At 44.7% G+C, this 22,190-nt stretch overlaps 1 long non-coding RNA gene across 4 annotated transcripts in view; it reads right to left on the bottom strand.

The window, feature by feature from the left end:
• Positions 1-22,190, bottom strand: part of LOC124849336 — a 279,602-nt gene that overhangs the window by 196,891 nt on the left and 60,521 nt on the right. For all 4 annotated transcript variants that reach the window (XR_007031941.1, XR_007031940.1, XR_007031938.1 and 1 more), the window contains one exon: positions 140-261. This is a non-coding gene — a long non-coding RNA (uncharacterized LOC124849336). The remainder of the gene's footprint in view (positions 1-139; positions 262-22,190) is intronic.

The following is a 22,190-nucleotide window of genomic DNA, read 5'->3' as shown; positions in this document are numbered from 1 at the left end:
TTTTTCCGAAAACCTGCCGTAGTCACGTGCCTCAGCGTCTGCGCACACGTCCGGATGCCGTCGTGTTTGTGTGTCTGCACGGGGCCCCACTTTACTATTTTCCGCATGGCTACTCATCAGTTTAATACGCTCCCCTCACCTCTTGATTCTGTCCCTGCGCTCCACCACGGCCTGTCACTTCATTCCCGCCGGTTGCCTCCAACGCCGCCTCGCCATCTGATATCTCTCTTCCTCCCTTTTCCACGCCCGATCTTCTGGAACCTTCATCAAGCCAGAGGGGGAGAGAAAAAGAAGATAAGAAATGCACAAACAAAACAACATCATTAAATCCAGAAATTCCTTCTTTATTCATTTGAGCGTTCCGGGCTCCCGCGCATCGCATCCATTTAAGAGGCGGCGAATTGATTCAATTTCGGTGCGTTTGCATCACACTTAATTTTTCCGGCCGCCTCGCGGTGAGCTGTCGAACACGCTTCGTCGGGGGGGGGGGGGGGGGGGGGGGGGGGGGGTGGTTTTACTCTTTTCTTTTTGTATCTTTTGCAAGATGCAGATGCGTCTCCCTCAATGTCATGAAATCTCCATTCATTAACGTGAAGACGGCAGAGAGGATTCGCCTCGTGACGTAAAAGACGCGGATTGGGTGGGGGGAAATCGTAGCTACGGCACTGATTTCTCTGACGTTGTGATTGGCTAAGCGTAACAGAATTATCTCTAATAACGGTTTAACACATCGCGCTGGGCACGAAGGAGGGGAGAGAGTTGTGGGCGGGGTCGTGACCAACAGGGTTTGGCGCCAGTGCGACGTCTGGTAGCAGGGAATATATCGCACGAGTTTAAACTTTATTTTTCCTGGGATATCAGAAATTTCCGTTGCCCCCCCCCCCCCCCCCCCCATTACGTAATCTTTCCCCCCGGAGGGACGCGCCGCAGCACCTAAGGCGAGGCTAAATCCATAGCATGTACAGGTCAACGGCAGTCGTGTTTTCGTAAAGCCGGCACATCAAATATTAATTAGCCGGTGATTAGAGAGAGTGATTCACAGCCCGGGGAGGCGATCGCCTTTGTGCTCTGCCAGGATGAATCAGCCATCTCTCATCATCTCATCTCTCTCAATACGTGTCCGCGTGTCCTTCACACGAGCACAATTGCAGAGCGGGAAAAACAAGAAGGAGACAGAACGGGTCCATTTTGCGGCCGAAAAAAACAGAGGCGATGTCGTGGTGTGTGACCGAAGGGCGGAAATGTGTGCCTGACGTTGCGTAAACTGCGTAAAGACTCGGAGGAAGGAATGCCTTCAAACGAGGACACGGGCGCGACCTCGGCGTTGATTTCGACTTCCACCCAAGGGTGCGGGCACGGGATTAAATGTGGCGGGACAGGGGGAAAACGTAAAAAAAAAAATGGAAACAAATGAGAAATTTCGATTTCTGCTACATATGGACTCTTGAGATCTTGCTCGGGACATTTGCTGGATCTTTTCCTGTCAGCCCCCATCGTGACGCAGAACACCTGCAGGTTCCTGAAAAGTTCCTGCCGCTGGGGACGCATTTGACCCGCAAAATATTCTGTCGCGTTCCCCTGATGTGTGAACAGCAAACTTTGGACCCAATTTTCAGGCCATTCGTTGTAGTTTCATGTGTGAAAACAGCTTTAGAGTCCCTATTTCTGTGACCCGGCCACTTGGCATCCGCCACGATGCTGCACATTTCATCTGGTTGGTTCATTTTCTGCTGTCTTTGTCTCCAATTCCCACCCTGAAGCTAAGAGACTTTGCAGGAAAAAAACTAATTGTTTGGTGTTTTTTGTACTTCCACTCTCTGGCGTTCATGTTTTTCGACAAAGGATAATTGGAATGCACACCTCCATATTCAAAATCCAAAGTGGGGAATAACAGAGAGGATATTGGATTGCAATTCAAGTGTTTAGAGTGTCTGGTTCTGTGTTGTTCAGTGTTTTGGTACAGAGGGGGTTTATGTGCACTGCCAATTGTGCCATAACATCGTTTTTATTATTCTGTTTGAGGTGGAATGTTTTTGGGGGGTTCATTTTGTCGACATCCTTATTGTTTCATAAATCTTTCAAATGATGTGAGGAAAGAAAAAAAGAAGACATGTATTCATTTAAGTGTAGAAATCAAGAATGAAAGATTCAGACAGAAAATAATAATAACGCTGTCTTTCAAACCACCCCCCCCCCCCCACCCTCCCCGGGGGTCCAAAGTCAAAAGACAACGTCTACCCCAAATGTACATTGTCACAATGACTTCTCAGACATGAAAGGAGATGAAAAAGAGGACACGTGTCAAATACAAACTAGGCTTTTTCCAGCTTTGCAACGCAGTGTGCAGTGTAAATGGATCAGGGACCGCTCAAAAGCAATTACTGCCACGATACCCACAGTGGGGGGGGGGGGAACAAAAAAAAAAGTGTCAAAAGATTCCAAATCTCAGAGGTCGGATTTCATATTCTATCTTGTTGTTCGAGTTTCAAATAAATAAATGGTTCTGAGAGGGGGGGGGGGGGGGGGGGGGGGGGGGTGTTGTTGCAAGAATGTTATGAATTGAAAACGATTTGACTTTAAATTCAAATATAGTGTTGGATGCCGAGTTTCAACACTGATATATCCCAGATATGAACATGTACACTGTTGTGTTGCTGCCATTGGCAGAATTTCTACTACATCTACTGCATCACCTCTCGCCTAGCCAGAAGTTGAACTCTAACAGGTATGTTTTTTTTTCTGCATCTTACAATAGCAATAAAAATCCATGAAACAAAGTTTTTGGTTTTTGAAACAAAAAAAAATGCTGGGTGTATAACAGTGCCACGGAAACACTAGATCCTAAAAGTCCCAAGGGTAAAACCGTCTCCTCAAAAGATAATTTAGACACTCTTTCCTTTAGTGAAAACAAAGAGAAGGGGAAAAGGTTCCTCAAAAGGTTTCTGTTCCCTGGGGAAAGATCCCGTGGCGGAAACACGACCTTTAGTATATCCATCTAGTCAAGTTCATCCAGATGGGAAGAGACACCACGGCTGTCCTGTGAAACCACGTATCCAAATGATACATGTGAACTAAAATAAACGGGATTATTTCCCTACATTTGAAGAGCAGTTCATGTTGTGAATCAAAGAGACAGCCAGCATATAATACAAATGGAGAAAAAAAATTATCTAAATTCAGGATTATCTAAACCTCCTAAATGAGCATTTAAATCCCACAGTGCATTGGAAAACTTCAAAATCGCCAAATGTGGAGAAACACGGTTGTCGCTGGACGGCGACAATAGAAACGTTTATCCCTTTAACTGGGAAACTGGTCAGTTTTACCAGTGCAGTGGAGCTAGTTAGTGTCTGTGGCTGAATTAAATGTGTTTTGAACACTACAGTTGTTCCGAGGACATCGGGGATCTCGAGGGGGGCCCATGGCCGACTTCTGCCCCCGGGCCCTCTGTTACCCGGCCCTGTCTTTCAGAGGTCTCACAGCTCCTTATATTGAGCCTCCATCGTGCATGGTCTTTCCTCGGCCTCCAGACAGGAATTGATGAGCGTTGCGAGTAGGCACCCTTAAACAAATCAATTTAGAGGTATATTACACGCGTGTGATGCGTCGATATAAATCGAAGGCACAACATGACAGTCGTTTTGGGGTTTTTTTGCCACTAGACAGATGAGGTGGGTTTACTGTACACCTGTGATGGATGTGAGATCCGCCGCTCGGTTATGGTGCAGCCGTAATGGCCGACAGTTCGGGGCGCGCACTGTTCCAGGCCAGGGCTTTTGGATTCCCCGCGTCAGTTGCCGCGGCGCCGCTACATCGCCCCGTGTGCAGAAGTTGTATCAAGGTCGTCTCAAATCACCCCCCCCCCCCCCCCCCAGTCCTCCATCAAAGCGACAAGTTCAAACCTGATGCACCCCTGCGCCGAGGAAGACGACGACGACATAAATAAGCTCGGCGGATGAGTGAATATAAAGCGTCTGAGTGGTTAAGATGGCGGGTGGTGGTGGTGGTGGTGGTGGTGGTGGTGGTGGGGGGGGGGGGGGGGTGAAAATATTTTTTCACCCCTTAATGGAGCCGTCAACAATCGCTGTTCGGCAGGGAGGTGGAGTCGCGGGGCGGACGGCGGCTCTGTGGTCCGAGGCAGAGGGGAAGCATCATTACCATAGAAAACATTGCAGCCAGCGACAGACATCCAGGCCATCAAAGATGATCATCTCATAAATTCCACGCACTGTATAATAGGCCTGTCACTCTGGAAGGCTGAAGGGAAAATAATGCCACTGGCCGATTTTTTTCTTTTTTTTTTTTTAATCTCCCCACGCTGCCTCTGCTGATTATTGCTAAAGTAGGCCTCCGCTCGTTCGGCTAATAGACACCGTCGGATGCAAAAACCGCAGTGTGGCGGGGAAGCTTTTGGACGGCCCGCCACCCCGCATCCATATGTCCGTTCCAATCTCCCGTGTCTTGCCATTAAGCCAATAATTTGATGAGCAATTAACGCGGGGCCGTTGTAAACAACCGCTCAGCCAAGGCTCGATGTGTGGCATGTCCGAGCGGGAGAGACCGCGGCCCCGCAACCGGCTGGCCTAAGCTGCCGGCGGTAGGTAATCAGCCGTCAGCGGCGAGAGACCTTGGACGGGGCGATTCGGGACGGAGCGACGCTGTGCAGACGTGCACACTCCTACTCGCGCCGCGGATGTTTATGGCTTCGCACGTCACGCATAACAATAAGACGATTCATTTAGAACGGGGCTCGGGGCTTAAACAAAACGACTGATGACGTAGGCAGGCGACGCTCTCCTCGTCTTGAAGGTCGCACAAAAGGCGTCTCTGTCCCCTGAGAAAAAACATGGAGTCTAGACAACGTTTAGGAGGGGATCTCGTTAATTGCCCGATTACGCTCAGCGAAGGTTTAAGACCAAGTCAAAGCACCGCGCGGTCCCTCATTGGGACACAAGCGATTGCTGCTGCCGACCGGACTTCATCTACTCCTCGTAATGCCCCCACCCTCACTGACGCAAAAAGAAAAAATCACACGCGACGACACATTTGATAGGCTGCATCATCGTGAAGGCACAGGTCGTTTTTACATTTGAATTCCGTGAGCCTGGAAACAGCCTGTCGCGGCGCCACAATTAACACAAATTAGCTAATGCATTTACCCAGCAGTCGGATCATGTCTGCACTCACGAGGCTGGGGATGTTTATTTCTGATTTCCTATTCAGAAATAGGAAATCAGAAATAAACATCCACAAACACACACCAGGGACCATACATGCATATGCAAATATATATATATATATATATATATATATATATATATATATATATATATATATATATATATATATATATATATATATATATATAATTGTGCAGTGTGTGTTGGGGAAAAATCCCTTTCACATTTGTAACTATGGCAATTGTTGTTCCAATATTTATGTTTTCTTCCGAGACCTTTAACGAAGAGCATTCCCCGCAAAAAAACGTAGACGGTTGCGGGCTACAAAGGGTCACAGCTGGCTCAGACAAAAAGGCAGCAGGGCGGCGATCGCACCGTAGAAAGGCTGGAAAACGACTTGTGAAACCCGAGTTTTGATGTTGTTTGTAATGCAACGGCGGCGTGTTTGCCATGGGAGTTGCAGCTGTTGTTTTTACTTCTTTCTTCTTCTGTATTTACAGAGTAAGTAGAGTTTAAGTCACAGTGGTCGCAACTTATCATAGCAGCCGCTGCGAGTGGACGCTGCTGGAATGAGGGAAGCAAACACGGGCGACGGCTTCGTTATTTTTTTTTAGAAACGCCCGGCGACGGAACTGCCGAAATGAGCGATTGCGTCGAGGTACAGAAGACCGCGGAGCAGATGTTCGTCCCGACGCCATTTCGCGATTTTCCGTTTGTCCCGAGTGAGGCGAGCTTCAAAAAACACTCCCCTGTAACAATTCAAATCTCTGAGAGCCTCTCCTCAGGCTCTCCACACGGACGACATAATACAACCGATCTCCGCAAGTTAAGCTGTTTACTCCTCGTGATGACTAAACTGACCTTTACCTGTAAAAGCGGCGGAGAGCACGTTTTAAACTTGTTGCTTTGCCAGGTAAAAGTTGAAGGCAACTAACATGAATACATGAGCTGAGGGGAGCAGTGAAAGCTTTTATGTGACTTATAAGATAAGAGCACGTCAGAGCACTGGGAGTGTATTTCCATAATATATATGTGTATATATATATATATATATATATATATATATATATGTATTGGGTTGAAAAGGAGAATCAAGTTACTTCAAGTAGCGTCACCTGGGGCGAAGCAAGAAAACGATAATCATTATTATCAAAATATAATTGTCCTCAAAAGTTCTATATATATATATATATATATATATACATATATATATATATATATATCAGTATATTGCTCATGTATTGTGCAAGCATGGTGAGGAGGTATAAACAACTGATTTTAATATTCTACTTCAGATTTGGTTAAATGTGTGTCGTTCTCTGGTCATACAGAAAAGTTGAAAAACCACACCTTTCAAAGAAGCAATAATGTGACATTTATCGTTCAAATTATCAATATCTACTGATACGTACGTTTTTATCTTGAATATATTTTTGGCCATAACGCCCAGCCCTTTTTTTACACATATGAGAGCTGCTTTTTTCCCCCCCTTCAACAACGTGAACAGTGAACATTCCGCATCACTACCTGTGCAGGGGGGGAACAATGGAATAACGAAAAGTAAGGGCATCCTTTCGTTATTCAGCCACTTTTCTAATGTTTTCACCATATATTTCTTCTCCTCTTTTAACATCCGTCGACTCTTCCCGACATTTTTTGTTACAAAAGGTCTCCGCTCATGCCCCGCAGGGCGAGCTGTCCATAAATTTCCAACATAGATGAATGGCTTGGCGGGAGTGGGCGTACAACCGGGAGCGAGCTGTAGCTGCGCGGGCTCTCCCAGGACCGCGCTGCAACGGGCCCATGTGGAGGGGCCGAGCGCGCAGCGCGGGCGCGGAGACCCTGCCTTTGCGGGGCGCCGCGACTCCAGCTCCTTCATTAAAAAAAAAAAAAAGAGCAGAGTAATGAAAGAAAATCACGAGAGTTGTCAGTTAATGAATAACGGACGACCGCTGCGTTTCCCTCCCGCCGCTTCACTTGAGTCCTAGACAGAGACAAATAAACTGAGCTTGTGTAAATGGAGCAGAAAGCATTGCGAGAGGGGGGGGGGGGGGGCGAATAGAGCGCGCACACGCTCACACGCACGCGCACACACACACACACACACACACACACACACACACACACTCGCACAGTTTGGGATTCCACTTTTATCCCTTCGCTGTACAGAAATAGCCCCATCTCCCTTTCCCCTCTCTATCCCTCTTGCTTCGCCTCTCTCTCGGGCGAACTGAGAGATGGTGATCTTTTCAAAAGGTCATTCGAACCATTTGTCTTATCTCCGAGGTTTCTTCACTGCGATGCTCGAGCACAACGGCGAAAGTTCGCCTCGGGGCTCTGGCTTTGTACATTTTCATAACGAGCCAGCGGGAGCCCGGCAACAAAACGCCTCTCACCAACGACGTCTCGGTTCCTCTGCTGGTAAATGTTGAAGCACTAAAGATGCCGTCGTTGATTCCCCCCCCCCCCTTGATGCAGATTCGCAGATGACGACTGACTACTCTCATGTACCCGCATGTGTACTCCGACCTGACTTTGAATCTGTTTTTTTGGCCTCTGCTGCCATGACTTGCCTTTTTCATTTCTGACATATTTTACGGACGTAAACACTTGAAAAGCCGCAGAGAACGACGACAATGCCTGTTCACTTAATAAAAAAACAAAACAAGTGAAAAATGATCGTGGCCCCGCCGCCGCTGCCAGCGTCCCACTGCGATGACTGCGGCGTCCGTGCGTGAGTATTTACCTGCTATTATGACAAACGAGGGCTGATTATTACCCAGGGTGCACTGGGGACAGTCATTACAGATACTTTCCCATTCGCTGCTGCAGTTAGCCGGCCGTCCGCTGTGTTATTCACAAGAACACCTGCGCTGGACGCCTCTGGCTTTGGCAAGGAGAGATAAGGAAATTAATATTCAGAGAGAGGAACAGCTTCGGGATAATCGGCAGAACAGAATGAGCTGTGTGTCGTAACAAAATGGAGGACACAAAAAAACACAAGACGCTAATGTAACAGAGCAAAAAAAAAAAAGATTAGTATTCAATTTTCTGTGTGTTACATTATGATATATGATTCACCAAATGAGGCGTCTTCAGAATTGTTGGTGACATTAGGGCAAAATATTATCAGGCTTCAGGGTAAAATGTGGAAGGAAATACAAATAATTGCAATATCAATTAAAATGACAGCGGTGTGGATTTATCATGCTCTCAGTCTCAACAAAAGGCATTAGCAATTTCCTAAATAGATAACAGTAGTATGCAAAGTAATTTGTTTTTTTTTTCATTTGATTCTTTCTTGTTCTCTGCAATTATGTTTTCTTGGTATTTGTAGTGAAGAGAATCTAGGACTTGGTATTTCTGGCTGTAGAGTATTGTCTTTTTTTCAGTATCTGTTGTCTGTGGCAGATTTCGAGTATATATATTACAGTTATCATTAAAAATGTATTTGCGAAATGAATGTGACTGCTGCAGTAACAATACAACACGATACAGATCCATGTGTATTCAAGAATAATGAAGGGCATTTTCAGTATCGATTCATCTATTGATAATTCTTTTTTGATTGGTTTAGTTGTCCAGCGTATAGATGTCAGAAAATTGTGAGAGCACAAAGCTCCTAGATCCCAAGGTGACACCTCAAAGTTGTTTCAGTTAAAGTAAAACAAGCTATAGATTTTCAATATACAATAAGATGTAAAGTTACATCCAATACTCTGCTTTGGATAATAATGTGGTCATAATTACATCTTCAAGTTTCCATGATAGTTGTGCATCACAAAATCCCGATCGTTCACATGCATGTCTTGTAACTTTCCTCCTCCAGCATATTAATATAAGAAAGGTAAAAAAGAAAAAACATGCAAGTACACCATTGAAGATCAAACATCCGAATTAAGATGATGCAAAGCGAAACACAATTTTCAGCGAAGGGTGATTTTAAACCATTAACTTACTAATTAACTCGATCAAACAACTGTTTCGGCTCTAGTCTGATTAGGCGAAGAAATTATGTGTATGGTTTTTTAAGAACTTCTTTTAAAATGTTATTTTTTCTTGTTAACACCGCTCGTGATAATAATGAATGCATACAGTTTGTCCTGATTATCAGACAGCGGAGCGGGAAGGTGAGAATAGATGCAAAACCTTATACATATAAGTGTGAGAGGGCATTTGAGTGTTAAAACGCTGTATCCAATCAGATTTCAGGACAGGTCGGGGAAGACAAAGACGACAAGACGCCTCCAAATTAACCTGCCGCGCTCCGGCCAATGACATTTAGGCCCCGAGCGCGACCTGAATCACAAACGAGCTCTCCCCTCTGGCCCCAGAAGTGCCTCACTTCTAACTGCCCCCCTCTCAACAGCAACAAGAGCGTGGAAGCTGGAAAGGAAGCGCTGGCACACGAGAGAGAGACTTGTCGGAAGTAAATTATGAATTTTACTTGCATGTGCGCTCGCATGGTTTTTTCCTGCACAGCAATCCCGCATCCCTCACTGCTCTCCCCCTCACATGGAGTTATGCACGCAGTTTTTTTTCTGGCAGAGCTTGCTCTCACATTAGCGCCCCCCCCCCAAAAGCTGAAATATTCATCTTTAAATAAGAGCTTTACGGCGCATGATTTATTTTGATAGTCCTGTGCCTGCTGTTGAGAATATTCACGTCTTATGCTTTATTATGGTTGCTGAACATTCCTACAGCTCTATCTGTTACACCCAGACCCCCCCCCCCCCCCCCCCCCCCCCCCCCCCCCCCCCTCTATTTTCTCACATTGATTTTGGCTGCTAGTGCCACCAAGTGGCCGGAACCGTCTGGGTTTACAGGGGACATATCAATTTTGCAGTCGCCTCTCTCTCCTTTTTCAACCTCGGCTTGGTCTATGTGCTGGACTGACTCACAACAAAAGGAGTCTTTGGGCTTTTCTAAACGATCAAGGGCGGCTCAGCGGCTGTCATCCACTGTTCATCTAAATCACAGGCCGAGGACACACGTGTACGTGTGTCAGTCGCTTCAAAATTACTTTAAGGGCCGGTGATAGATGCGCTGCTGATTGTTGAGTAGCCGCCGGATTGAAGAGGCAGTCCACCCGCGTCACCTGCACTCGGTCCGCCCACGCTCTCCCGGCCCTCCGTCTCCCGGGGGATGGAGAGGTGAGGCGAGAGCCGTAAACGTGATATATGAGCCGGCCTGAGAGAGATGAGAAGGACCCGCCATTCCCTGTCAAGAGGGGACGTCGCCAGGCGAGAGGTTACGCACATTGAAATGCCATTTCCCGCAGTTCACTACTCCGCGCCTACTCAGAGAGCGGGACGAGAAATGAAAAATGGCTTACATTACGGGCCCGACCCCTGCTGATCTTTGCCGTTGACCCCCACATCTTATGAGTGTGACCCCGCTGCAGTGTCTCAACCTTTTCGCCCCTCACACACACACACACACACACACACACACACACACACACACACACACACACACACACACACACACACACACACACACACACACACACACACACACACACACACACACACACACACACACACACACACACACACACACACACACACGTTTGTACTTGCGTGCTCGCATGCAGAAACACTCACACCGATCCCTCCCTTGGGTGCCTTTAGATTAGTAATGACCATCTAGCTAGCTGCCAATAGGACCGCGGCGAGTATCTACCACTAGCCCTTTCCCAAATCAGTGTAAATGGATCTGCCTCACACCACAGGACAAGGAATTAATCTCGCACTAATCACCAGCGTGGACCGCTCTGCTCGGCACGCTGCATTGGCTGGGAGTGGATCGGTGCTGATGAATGAATGACATTTTTAATGCTGCTGCTGCTGCATGTTTACCTGAGCAGGGGAAAGATACAGCAAAATAGTTATTAGTAAAAGTAATGCACTCTGCTTCACTGGCTTATTTTTGCATGAGTTGAAAGTATATAACGCGTTACTTGCTGTAAGAATATGGCCTAGAGACATGCTGTCATTGCTGTAAACCCCATCCAATCCAATTAAAGACCAGCTAACTCATATGAAATACATCATCATCAAGATCATAATCATGACTGTCCATGGTGGCATATTAGCTGTATTAACTTTTTATGTTTTTCTTAATTTTCCTAATATACCGGTGCATATTTTGTACAAATATTTGTATGTTTACTATCAAACAATCTATGCTTTTTATCAATATTAATGGAGCCCTTATGCTATTTCAAATTCAACATCACTTCACGTAAAAATATGAACATTCTTGCTGTGTTATGTTTAAAATACACCAGCAATCATTTACCATATTTATCGTTTACATCAGTGGTGAATGTCAGTGCAAGATATAATAAAGTAAAACAAGATATGTAATTGCCATTTACAAATGTTGATCTGTTTAAAAAAAGGAGGAGGCCATGGTGTTTCCATCACCACTTGCAGGATAAAACCAAAATAAGTGTTTTGCAATCACAGAGCAATCTTGCCACTCAATTCGGCTAAATGAATTTAGGTTGGATTTTGTTTTGCCTCTGTTCATGCTTCAGGTTCCATTTAAGAAAACGTTTGATTGCATTTCTCCATAATTATAAGTGAACTCTCTTTCACCTTGTCTCAAACCTTGTGGCCATTCCCTTGCCTTAAGAGACTGCAGCAGATATTGAGTTTGTGATTATTAACCTAGAGCACTGAGACCAGTCCATCCTCGATATTGTCCGCCCACTGACCACTGCAAAGTTACAAATGCAAATGTCCCATTTGTGTGACACAGAAAATCTTCAATTCCTCAGCCAATGTCCTCTTCGGTTTCTTTGCCGGCTCTGCCAAGCTAGACTTATCTCATGACACATGCCGTAAAGCATGTCTCAAGTGTCCTGCACGGTACACCAGAGTTGCAAAGTGCCATTCCGGTAGTACCGGAAGCAATGGCAGCAATGACAGCAATGTCATTCTCCCTATCATTGGTTTGTGTACCATCAAAATGATTTTGAAGCTGTTATTATAACATTAAATTAAAAAAAAATAAAAAGAGCACAGTGTGTAAAAACATTGTAGTCAATTTTACTGGTCCTTTGGTTGTTTATCTGTGAGGAAGGCTATAGAATTTTTGCCTTATCCTGAAAAAAAGTAAATACGCAGGCTTGAATCAGATGTTTTGATTGTTTACAAGAGTCTTTATCCGCAGCGATGGGAGACAGTGCTCATGCTGAGAAATCAAGGAAGCAGCAATGTTCTTACACATTTATGCAAAATAAATCTGATCAGAAGTAACCTCCAGGCAATGATAAAGAAGCAAATGAGTTGTGGGGGAGAAGGCAAACAAACATTTGATCAAAGTTAAGCAAAATGTCTGCGTGTTGTGCTTTTCATCCCCACTGCAGCCAGGCAACAGCATCTACCAGTCAAACACGTGCAGACATTCATGTACAGTAGGGCATCCGGTATCGGCCAGAAATGGATTATTGATTGTTATCATCATCACTGTGTAACATCGCTGAGGAGGCAAAAGAAGAGAACATTTAACAGTTAGACCGATGGACACTGTGATGCTTGAACAGCATCACCATATATTTGCTCAACATTTTATTAGCGAATGTGATAACACATTAAACAGCGGGAGGCAGTTAAAATGTGTTTTTCTGTAAGATTGCAGCCACAACACTGATAAATCCTGAGCGAGTGTGGAGGCAGAACACAGGCAAATAGAGGGGCAACTGTACTGCATAAGCCTTATGTTCAAACCAATCTTTTAAAGACACTGGATTTTCACAGTTGTTTGCTATTTCGAGCGAGTACGACCGAATCGCCCAACCCAACTTTTATCCCTGATAATTCAAGCTCATTAGATTTTCTAGTGGAATAGGTATCTAAATTAGCTTTTTGCAATTCAAATCAACATTTTAGAACCCATTGTGAGATAATTTTATCATGCTCCGTATTCATTCGCAGCAGTGTCAACAACGCTATTCTCCCCCATGGCTGTTGTTAAATACATTAGTTCCCCATGCCAATCCAAAGAGTAGTGCTGAGGTACAAACCCCAAACTCAAAGGCTTGAAGGTAATAACAAATGGCTGCTGCATTATTTCCCTGTATTATATCACTTGTCAGAGGGAAACATTTATTTTCACCATTTGTTTGGATTAAAAAAAATCAGAGCTGGTCAGAGATGACACAGGTTAACAAATCAGATACAATTCCAAATTAACTATTTGACCCAAAATGTGAAAGGAGTAAATCTCTGATGCAAAACACTTTCACATTGCACATGTGCAAAAGTGTTTCTTACCCATCGCCCTTCTTTTCATTCAACAAAATCAGTTAGGGGGTTAGAATTAGGTTGGTTTTTTTTTTACAATAACCTAATAATGAGAGTCAAGTTGTTCAATTTAGAAAGCCTGATTGGAACAAAACAATTAATATTAATTTTGTATTTTTTTAATCTATTTTCTACAGAAAATGAGTGCAGCACATATTGCAGTCCTGTGATGAGGAAAAGGAAAAAAAAAAACTGGACTGAAAATGATCCCCAGGGAAGACATGATTTTCTTTTCTTTTTTCTTTTACAATCTTAAAAGCAGCTGTTCCTCGTATCATCCCTTTAAAGTCAACAAGCGAGATTTCAACTTTAATTGTCATCGCCAGGCAGTGACACATAATTAGTGATGTGTAATTAGTGTAATGCACCAGGGTGTCCTTGATCGCTGGGTTGATACGATTTCTTGATCGACTGGTCCCTGACGTGTTAGCTCGGAGCAGGGACTGGAACGGTGGACACGAGGTTAGCCTCAAGCAAACTCCCAGTAGTCCCAGAAGTTATTTCATGTAGATGATTTGTGTTCTTTGTTAGCGGGCTTGCTAACGCTAGCCAATGGTTGGCCCCCATTCCGGAACTGCCCGTTTTGTTGGTTTGTTTGATTTTCTTAAAGCTACGGTGTGTAATTTTCTTGCCGCATCCGGTGGTAAAGCTCCCAGCAGGGGACACCTTATGGTGGCGCGCAGCTGATTCCATTTCCCGTTTCCGGCAGCGCGGAAAAAAACGCTCGCGAACGCGCCGTATTCCAGACCGCTTTGGGCAACAACCGCACTCAACGCGACGTAGCAAACACGGCGACTCACGCGGAGGTCGGGTGCGACTCACGCGGAGGTCGGGTGCACCTCACGTCACTACATTTGACTCATTCAAAGTTGACGAGAAAAAAAACATTGGTTCTTTGTTGCAGGTGATTAAACATAGGTGAACACAATAGTTTTGGGCAATACATTACATTTCCGTTCTTCTTTCATATTACACGCTGTGGCTTTAAATTTAGCTGAGAGGTGCGGCAACCCCATAGCGGTCACGCTGAGGACAGTCACGTGCTAGCTGAACATATGGTAGTACAGTAGTCGTAGTAGTTGTTGTTTAACCCCAATGTTGGTGGTTCACTCCAAAAAGGCCCCGTACAAAAATAAAAATGTGATATCTCCTAGCCACGTCACGCTGCATGTCCCCCGCCCCTTTGCACACAACTTGATTAAAATGCCCCTCTTCGTTCCCCTTCCCCCCGGCTACTCCACCTGCCCCGGACACTTCCCCTCCAGCCTCCTCCACAGGTTTTTAGAGGATTCAGCCAGAGGTCCCCTCGCTCGGAAGAACTCGGGGACTGTGACACTGAGAATAAGCAGCTCATTGAAATGAGAGGGGCAATCGCTGATAACAATCGGTGTGGGTTGGGTCCTACAATATTCATGTTACCGCAGACGAGTAATATGAGCGGGGTGAGTTGGAGGAAAATAAGGAAAGAGAGGACAGATCGAAGAAAAACAACAGCGCATTGTTTTACAGTGTAATCGTATGTATATATCCGGATCTACTTTGCCAAATGTAATATGTTCCTGGCAACCTAAATAAGTTTACATGTGGCTGATAGAGGGGCTTTTTCTATTAGTACTATAAGCGCAGTATTGCATTAGTGCAATGCTCGGTTTGGCAGCTGCTTTGCAAATGAGAAGCCTCTGAAATTTTCCTCAGAGCACTGTAGTTTAAAGGCACCATGTGGCGTTTAGGACCACAAAGAATGGTGGAGCAATGTTTTTAGGCCACTCTCTCCATTGAGTCCAGCTCCTTTACAGCACAAACAAAGGCCTGACTGAAATTCCTCCAAAAATATGAGATTATATTCCTCATTACTTAATATCCCCCTGCAAAGACTTGAGCTCACCCTGCTGAGCAATAGTTGAGTTGATGCTCTTTTATCTTCACACAGCCTCCTCTACTGATTTTGGTGAATATTTCAGTGTCATCACGTCCCTCTGTGTCAACTTCTTTAGAATAACCACTTGAAAATTCCCTTAAATCTTCATTTACACGCTCAGTTGCTCTTGGAGCCGAATGTCAGAACTGATCATTGAATTGTTTTGTCAATTAAAGTAAAAAACAATTGTGACAAAGTCGCATACGGTGTGTTTTATCTGACCGACAGTCCAAAACAAATCGAGGAACTATGTCATTTGTGATCAAAATGACCATGTCGACCATATCCTAAAATAGCGCCTCTACTGGTGACAGGAGGTAAGGGTATCAATAAGGGTGACGTGACGAGAATTAGCACGATTACTTTACAGAATATAGGATAATCCATTTAAATACACAAGCTTGACAGACAAAAATGAAGGTCGTCGTCTAATTGATGGATGTCGCAAACAAATATATTTTATATATTTACTGTCATATATGACAAACCGAGGCATTGAAACCTCACACGATGCTGAAATCTGAAAATTGCCAAATTGATTAACTGTGTCTATACATTTTAACAACTTCAATGTGTGATCAATTAAGATATTCTTTTACATATGAAAATATACAGTAGATGCGTGTCAGAGAACACATTGCTGCTGTACTTTTTCTTACTAGTTTCACCTGAAACACAAAGAAACTCGGCTTCCTGCGTTGAGATTAAGAAACTTTCTTACCATAACAGAGGTCATTTTTCTCTTATTCTAGGTCATTCTCAACAGGTGGTCAAGAGAGACATAAAATCCCTCTCCTCCCGCATCATCCATCCCTGGCCTTGAGGTGCGTCATGCTGTTCACCTTCTTCTTCCTCCACTACCTCACATTTTTCTTCATTTCAGCTACGGCCGTTCGCCTGTCCACGGTGCAAGCATGCCGTGTGGGGCCAGTGCTTGGACGTCGTAGCAGTGTGACCATCCAGTTCTTGATAAGAGCACAGGATTAACTGAGGATTTTTTTTCCATCACCTCTCTCCTCTGTGATACTAACACTGATTGAAATTCAGATTCTAAACCCGAAGAAACATGAACTGCTTCGAGAGTGGCCCTTTTTGAATATCATCCCCTAGACGTCCCGTCGTCTGAGTGGGATGAGACACTGACAACACTTCTGACAGCTAAATCCAGGACGTGGGGGGAAAGACTGTAAATCTAAATTTGAAGATATTTCTTGTGAGTAGTTTTTTTGGGGGAAAAAAAGTCTTTCTGACGACTTCCTAATAATCTTTTCTTTTTTTTTCGTATGCATTCATTACCGATTCTCCCCGCAAACAAATGTCTCCTCTCTGGCAGATTTGCAACTGTGATCCGGGACGTAATCTGTGAACGGCTTTGTCAACATCACTGGCTGCCTATTCTGTTTATCGTCACATTCCAGGAAGACGAGGGAGCGAAAGAAGATGTGGGAACAGAGACGGGAGGTGAGGAGGAAGGACGGGCAGAACGGTAAATGAAAGGGGGAGAGAAAGGGAGGCGTCTCGAAGGGGAAGGAGAGAGAAAAATCGGGTAGAGCGACGGGGAGAGGAGGGAACCACTCAATCGTTTCTGTGGAAGGAAAAGAGGTATGAATATTCCAATTTTACCCTGCTCATTAGAGATGGCTGCCTCTTCCTTTGGGGGACAGCACTGCTTGTGTTTGTTTCCAGGCTGATTATTTGCATGATGTATTCGACAGTTTTATAATCAGCGATGGGAGACGGATGACGTTCTGGCAGGCTGACAATGAGGCCTGAGGGCCACCGAGGCAGGAACAGTCAGCTTTACTCAATGCAGAGATCAAAAGGGCACAGTTCCTCACCCCGGATTAGTCACCGCTTCACAGTCACTCCGGCTCCCCCTCCAACATCCGCGTGCTTACATGCGCGGCCCCTAAACCAAACAACCTTCTTTTTTTCTTTTTCTGAAAAGAAGTCAATGTCTCTTTTTGGTCCTCTGATACTGTCCGTTGGCAGAAAGAAAAAAATTAATAGATCATCATTTTTGATCATCGTTTTAATTGTTCAAGTATGAGTTTTTTTCTGCAAAAATAATCAATCTCAGGTTGTAGCTTCTCCATAGTTATGATTCGCTGCTTATCTCTGTCGTATCATCGTTAAATGGATATATCTAAGTTTGGAACAGTCGGTATAATAAGTCGGAATAATCAATCAAGAAAATAATTGTTAGTTGCAGCCTTGAACTGCAAGATGTTGGCGAGAAACTGCATTTTCGATGCGGCCACCTCACTTTGGTTATATCTGTATCTTCTCCAAAACATGCTGTCCATTCCTAGACAGATTTGTAGACAGTTTTGGTATCTAATAAAATGTTGGTCATGTTCCATTCTGTTTTGTCGACTTCTCTGCTCGTGGCTGGACTTTATTTTCAATTTCAGCTGACGCCCTGCTGACACTCTAACACCGTCCCTGATAGAGATGGAGATATTGAAGGAAAGCTCTCCCTCCCTTCGCCACAGTTGTCGGCGACATGTGAACACGCAGGCGTTTCCAGGAGCCACGTCCGACGCCTTCTTGCACCGTTTCATCAACCCCACTGGATGTCCTCTTTATGCTGCTGCATAATGAAATGCAGCAGTGAGTGTGCAACAAATTTAATTCTGGATGAATACAAAATACAGCCAGGCGGCACCCTGCATCGCAGTGAAGCAGATTGTGCCTGATTAGGCTTCACACATGACTGCGATGCCTCCTCAGCAGGGCGTCCACCTTCCCTGGCCTACTCGACTCCCCACTCTCTTTTCTTCGCCTACTCTCTCCCCTACTCCCTGACTCCCTCATTTTGCAGAAGAGCCTGCAGTCGCATTAGCTCAGAGCAGTGGCGCGCAACTGAGACGCCCCACGGTTCATCAGCTATCTATAGATTTTAGCAGACGCACACACTATCTGTTTGTATCTACTCCTGAGAAGGAGGCAGGCATATATTCCTGCACGCATCCCCTCGCCGAACGCACGTTCGACGCGTGTACACGACAGCATGCGGGGAACATAGCGGCGTGGTGTCTTTGTGGGGATTGATGGCAATTGGCGCTATAGGCGACAAGCCACGAATCAGCGGAGACCGGGGGAAGAGAGTGAGCCGAGCATGGAGACGAAGTAAAGGTTGAGAGATGGGAGAGCTGCGCAGGCGAGAAGATGACTCGGGGAAGAGACGAGGCAACATTGAGAGAGAAAAAGAACCAAAAAAAAAAACAAAAACTGTTGAAGGCAAGGTATAAAAAACCCCAAAACAACATCACTTCACAGGCCGAGGAACTCTCTGCAGACCCACACGGTAACTTCGTGGTACTGTATCAAAGCAAAGGGTGTAAACCGCGTCTACAGCTTTGAGTGTTCCCAGCAGAACGCTGGTCTTAATCCTTGTGGAATGGAAGGAGTTTGGAACAACCGGGACGTGACATCGAGGATGGCATATTCAAAAAATATATATCTGAAATGAGAATACAGAATGGGCCCTCCCACTTTGCACCCCCTGCTGGACGGATCGTCACCAAATTTGGTACGACCCAGTATTGCATCCTAATAAATTTGGTAATCTCCTGACTTGTCATCAACGGCGACGGATGAAGCTACTCAGAAGTTAATACTTGCAGCATAACTTGGCCCAGCTAGCAGGAAGGGGCACTGAAAGTAGCGCCCCGATGCCTTCGGCTGCTTGACCATTGCCTTGCAAGTCATGGCACTCCCTGCAGAGTCCTCAGAGATTGTACAGCAATATTACATGCAAACACCCTCGCCCCATCCCGCTCCCCAAAGGGTGATTCCTCCTAGTATCTTTGCGTTGGTGTGTGTGGTTAGTCCACAACCACTCCAGGCAATGACGAGACCGCAGCGCTTCTGAAATGCAACCGTCAGACTCGCCATTCTCCCAAACACACACTCACACACACACACACAGACAGAGGCCTGTTGAACTCCCCTGATCAAAGTCGCTCATTTACTCCCTCAGTCTCCCTCCGACCCTCTGCCACTTACACTCTTGGGAATCAGGAGGGGACGCACCTGCGGCTGCAGACGGCCTCCATAAACTAGGCTATTAGGATGCATTCAGGGACGACGGGGACAGCTTGTAATGCCTCTATAATCACACGTGCTGTGGGCCTAGGTCGACAGATTGCTCGGGATGGCTGCATTTGAACTTTATTTGAATCCGGATCTAAATTTACTGGTGTGATTTTCAAAATTTAATTAAAAAAATTGAAGAGTATTAGTTGTTTTTTGGATGGGAATCTCCATTTGCTTCTATGTATGTTACCGTCAGCGCAAATCACGTTCAACCCTCAAAAGCACACTATTTTGACATGTCATTGTTGTGAGGGGGAAAAAAAGTTATCAGCCCACTGAAATGCTGCATTAGCCGAGAATGACATGTGCAAGACAGCGACGTCTCGATCCAGGAGGCTTGTGTGGGGTTTAACTGGGCAGGAGCGGACGACACGCCTAAAGACTCTGAAGAGTTACAGCCGCGAAGCCGCACAGCCCCTCTCAGTATCGGATCCAAAATTGAATTTTCTGCTCTGTCGCATGTTGCTTGTTGAGATGGAGACGGGGCGAGCAGCGAAGGGAAGGTGTGTGGGGAGGGGGGGGGGGGGGGATCAGGGGGGGAGCGTTCTTTGAATCTCTTAACCTTTACGGCTTGTTGCCGTATCAAGCCCTGCGGACAAGATCGGACGCTGACACGTTTGTCGAGGGGATGACAAATTAGCTGTCCTTCCAGATGCCTGATTGCCTGACCTTTATTCACTAAGTGGTGGTGGTGATGAGAGGAGAGGGGAGGGGGAGTTGACAGCAGTAAATGGTGCCCGTGTCAATGAGGGACCCGCACAGGAAATGCACATTTCACCCTGTGCATTAGCAATTGACAATGAGCGTGATAGAAGTACAGTCAAGAGCTGTGCATCTCACCTAAATCTCTTCTACTTCTCATGTTCTAGATAGCATGCAAACCGCATTTGAACAAATACAAAACAACAACCGTGTGCTGATTACCAAGAGTTTGTACTGCGTCAGAAGTTTCACGGGGCATTTTAGATCATGTAATTTTGTCTAAGACCAGATCTTTTTCTTTTTCCTTTTTAACCAGGAAGGTCCCATTGAGGTGCAATACTGTATCTCTTCTGACAGGAAGTTCTGGTCAGGATGGGCAGCAATGAAATAAAAATGAAATCCATACACTGTAACGGCACACGGTCTAAGTCACAGAAACACACAGGAATCAATGGCAAAGATGAATCATGGAAAATAAAATGCTCATGCTATGAGCAATGACATTGCTCTGTGAAAACTGCATTTAAAAGATCCATACATGAACCGGGAGCAGATCTGTGATTTATTCATTTATTTACATTAACAAGAATGTAAACTGAAGAAAATCTGTTGCTTAAAAGATCGACAGCTGCAGTGTGGTTTTTTTTTCCATTTAAATTATTATTTTTTGACATGTTGCTTCAGCACGATTTAAATGAATAATAATAATGAGGTAGCAGGTGCGTGTTTGAGAGTGAATAAAAGTATTACCAAAGCTCAAAATTTGACTAAATTCACTCAAATGAGATATGAGAGTAAATAAGAGTAAGAATAAGAATCAGTCACCAAAACAACACAATCAATTTATCTGATCCAAGAAAACAACACACTTGGACGTTTAATTAAATGTTCATGGGATAAAATAGTCTGAATAAATTATAATTATCAATCAATAATTTTGTGTGTTTGTGTGTGTGTGTGTGTGTGTGTCAGCACTGTCAGGAAAACAATTAAAAACAAAGTCACAACTTTGAAAATCTCATTTACTTTAACAGCAACAAAGATATGGACACTAAAATCCTCTGACTGGATTAATTTGACATATTTATACTTTCATATCTATGGTTAATCATTTTATTCTCACAAATCAATTTTGAAAATCCATCTCATATAAATGTAGTTATTAATTTGAACCTCAGATTTAAGAAATTTAAATAAAAAAAAAACCTTCTCTATGATACAATTTCTGTTTGGAGGTAGTTTTTCATGCAAACCCATCAATGAGATGTTCTTCAAGAGTCAAGAGTCGGTGCTATAGAAAATGAAATAGTGAGCACCTCGACACTTAACTGTTTATCTGACAAAAAACATCCTTTACTGAACTTAGAACCAAACGTATGCCCTTCATCAAAATGAGGGATTTCGTCCATTTCATACACTCAGCGGTCAACGTTATCCGAAAGTCAATTTATCTCGTCAATGACAAATGCGAGTTTGAGAAGATAGATCCTTAACCCTGACTTTTTCTCTGTCCTGTCCTTGAACAAGTCCAAAGGGTTCCACTGCACACGCTTTGCGAAGACGTGGCGTCTGCGGCAAACATTACTCGAGTGCATCTTCTCATACCTAATTGAGTTAGAGGATGCCATTTCCTTCGAGAACAGGACACTAAGCTTCCCTCTCGAGGAACGGCAGGGGAAAGTAAATCACTTTTAATTAGAATAAACCTAAAGATTAGATCTGGCCTTTCCCTCCCAGTCATTTGCATAGCTCCCCTCAATACGATCCCGGCGCCCAGTGGCTGATAAGTGGGATTTGGTGATGAAAAAAAAAGGGGGGGGGGGGGGGGGGGGCTGGTATTACAGCCAAAGGTGCTCAACAGGTGATTTAAAAAAAATGCTTGCAGGTGATCCCATTTATTTATTTCTTTTGGGGGGGTGGACTTCATTAGGTATGTCAAATTTAGCACAATCAGAGCAAAGGGAGCTACTGAAA

The sequence above is a fragment of the Scophthalmus maximus genome, chromosome 12, assembly GCF_022379125.1.
Source record: "Scophthalmus maximus strain ysfricsl-2021 chromosome 12, ASM2237912v1, whole genome shotgun sequence".
In the NCBI taxonomy this organism is placed as follows: domain Eukaryota; kingdom Metazoa; phylum Chordata; class Actinopteri; order Pleuronectiformes; family Scophthalmidae; genus Scophthalmus; species Scophthalmus maximus.
Note: the sequence above shows the minus strand (reverse complement) of the source record. Positions and strands in the feature narration are given on the sequence as shown.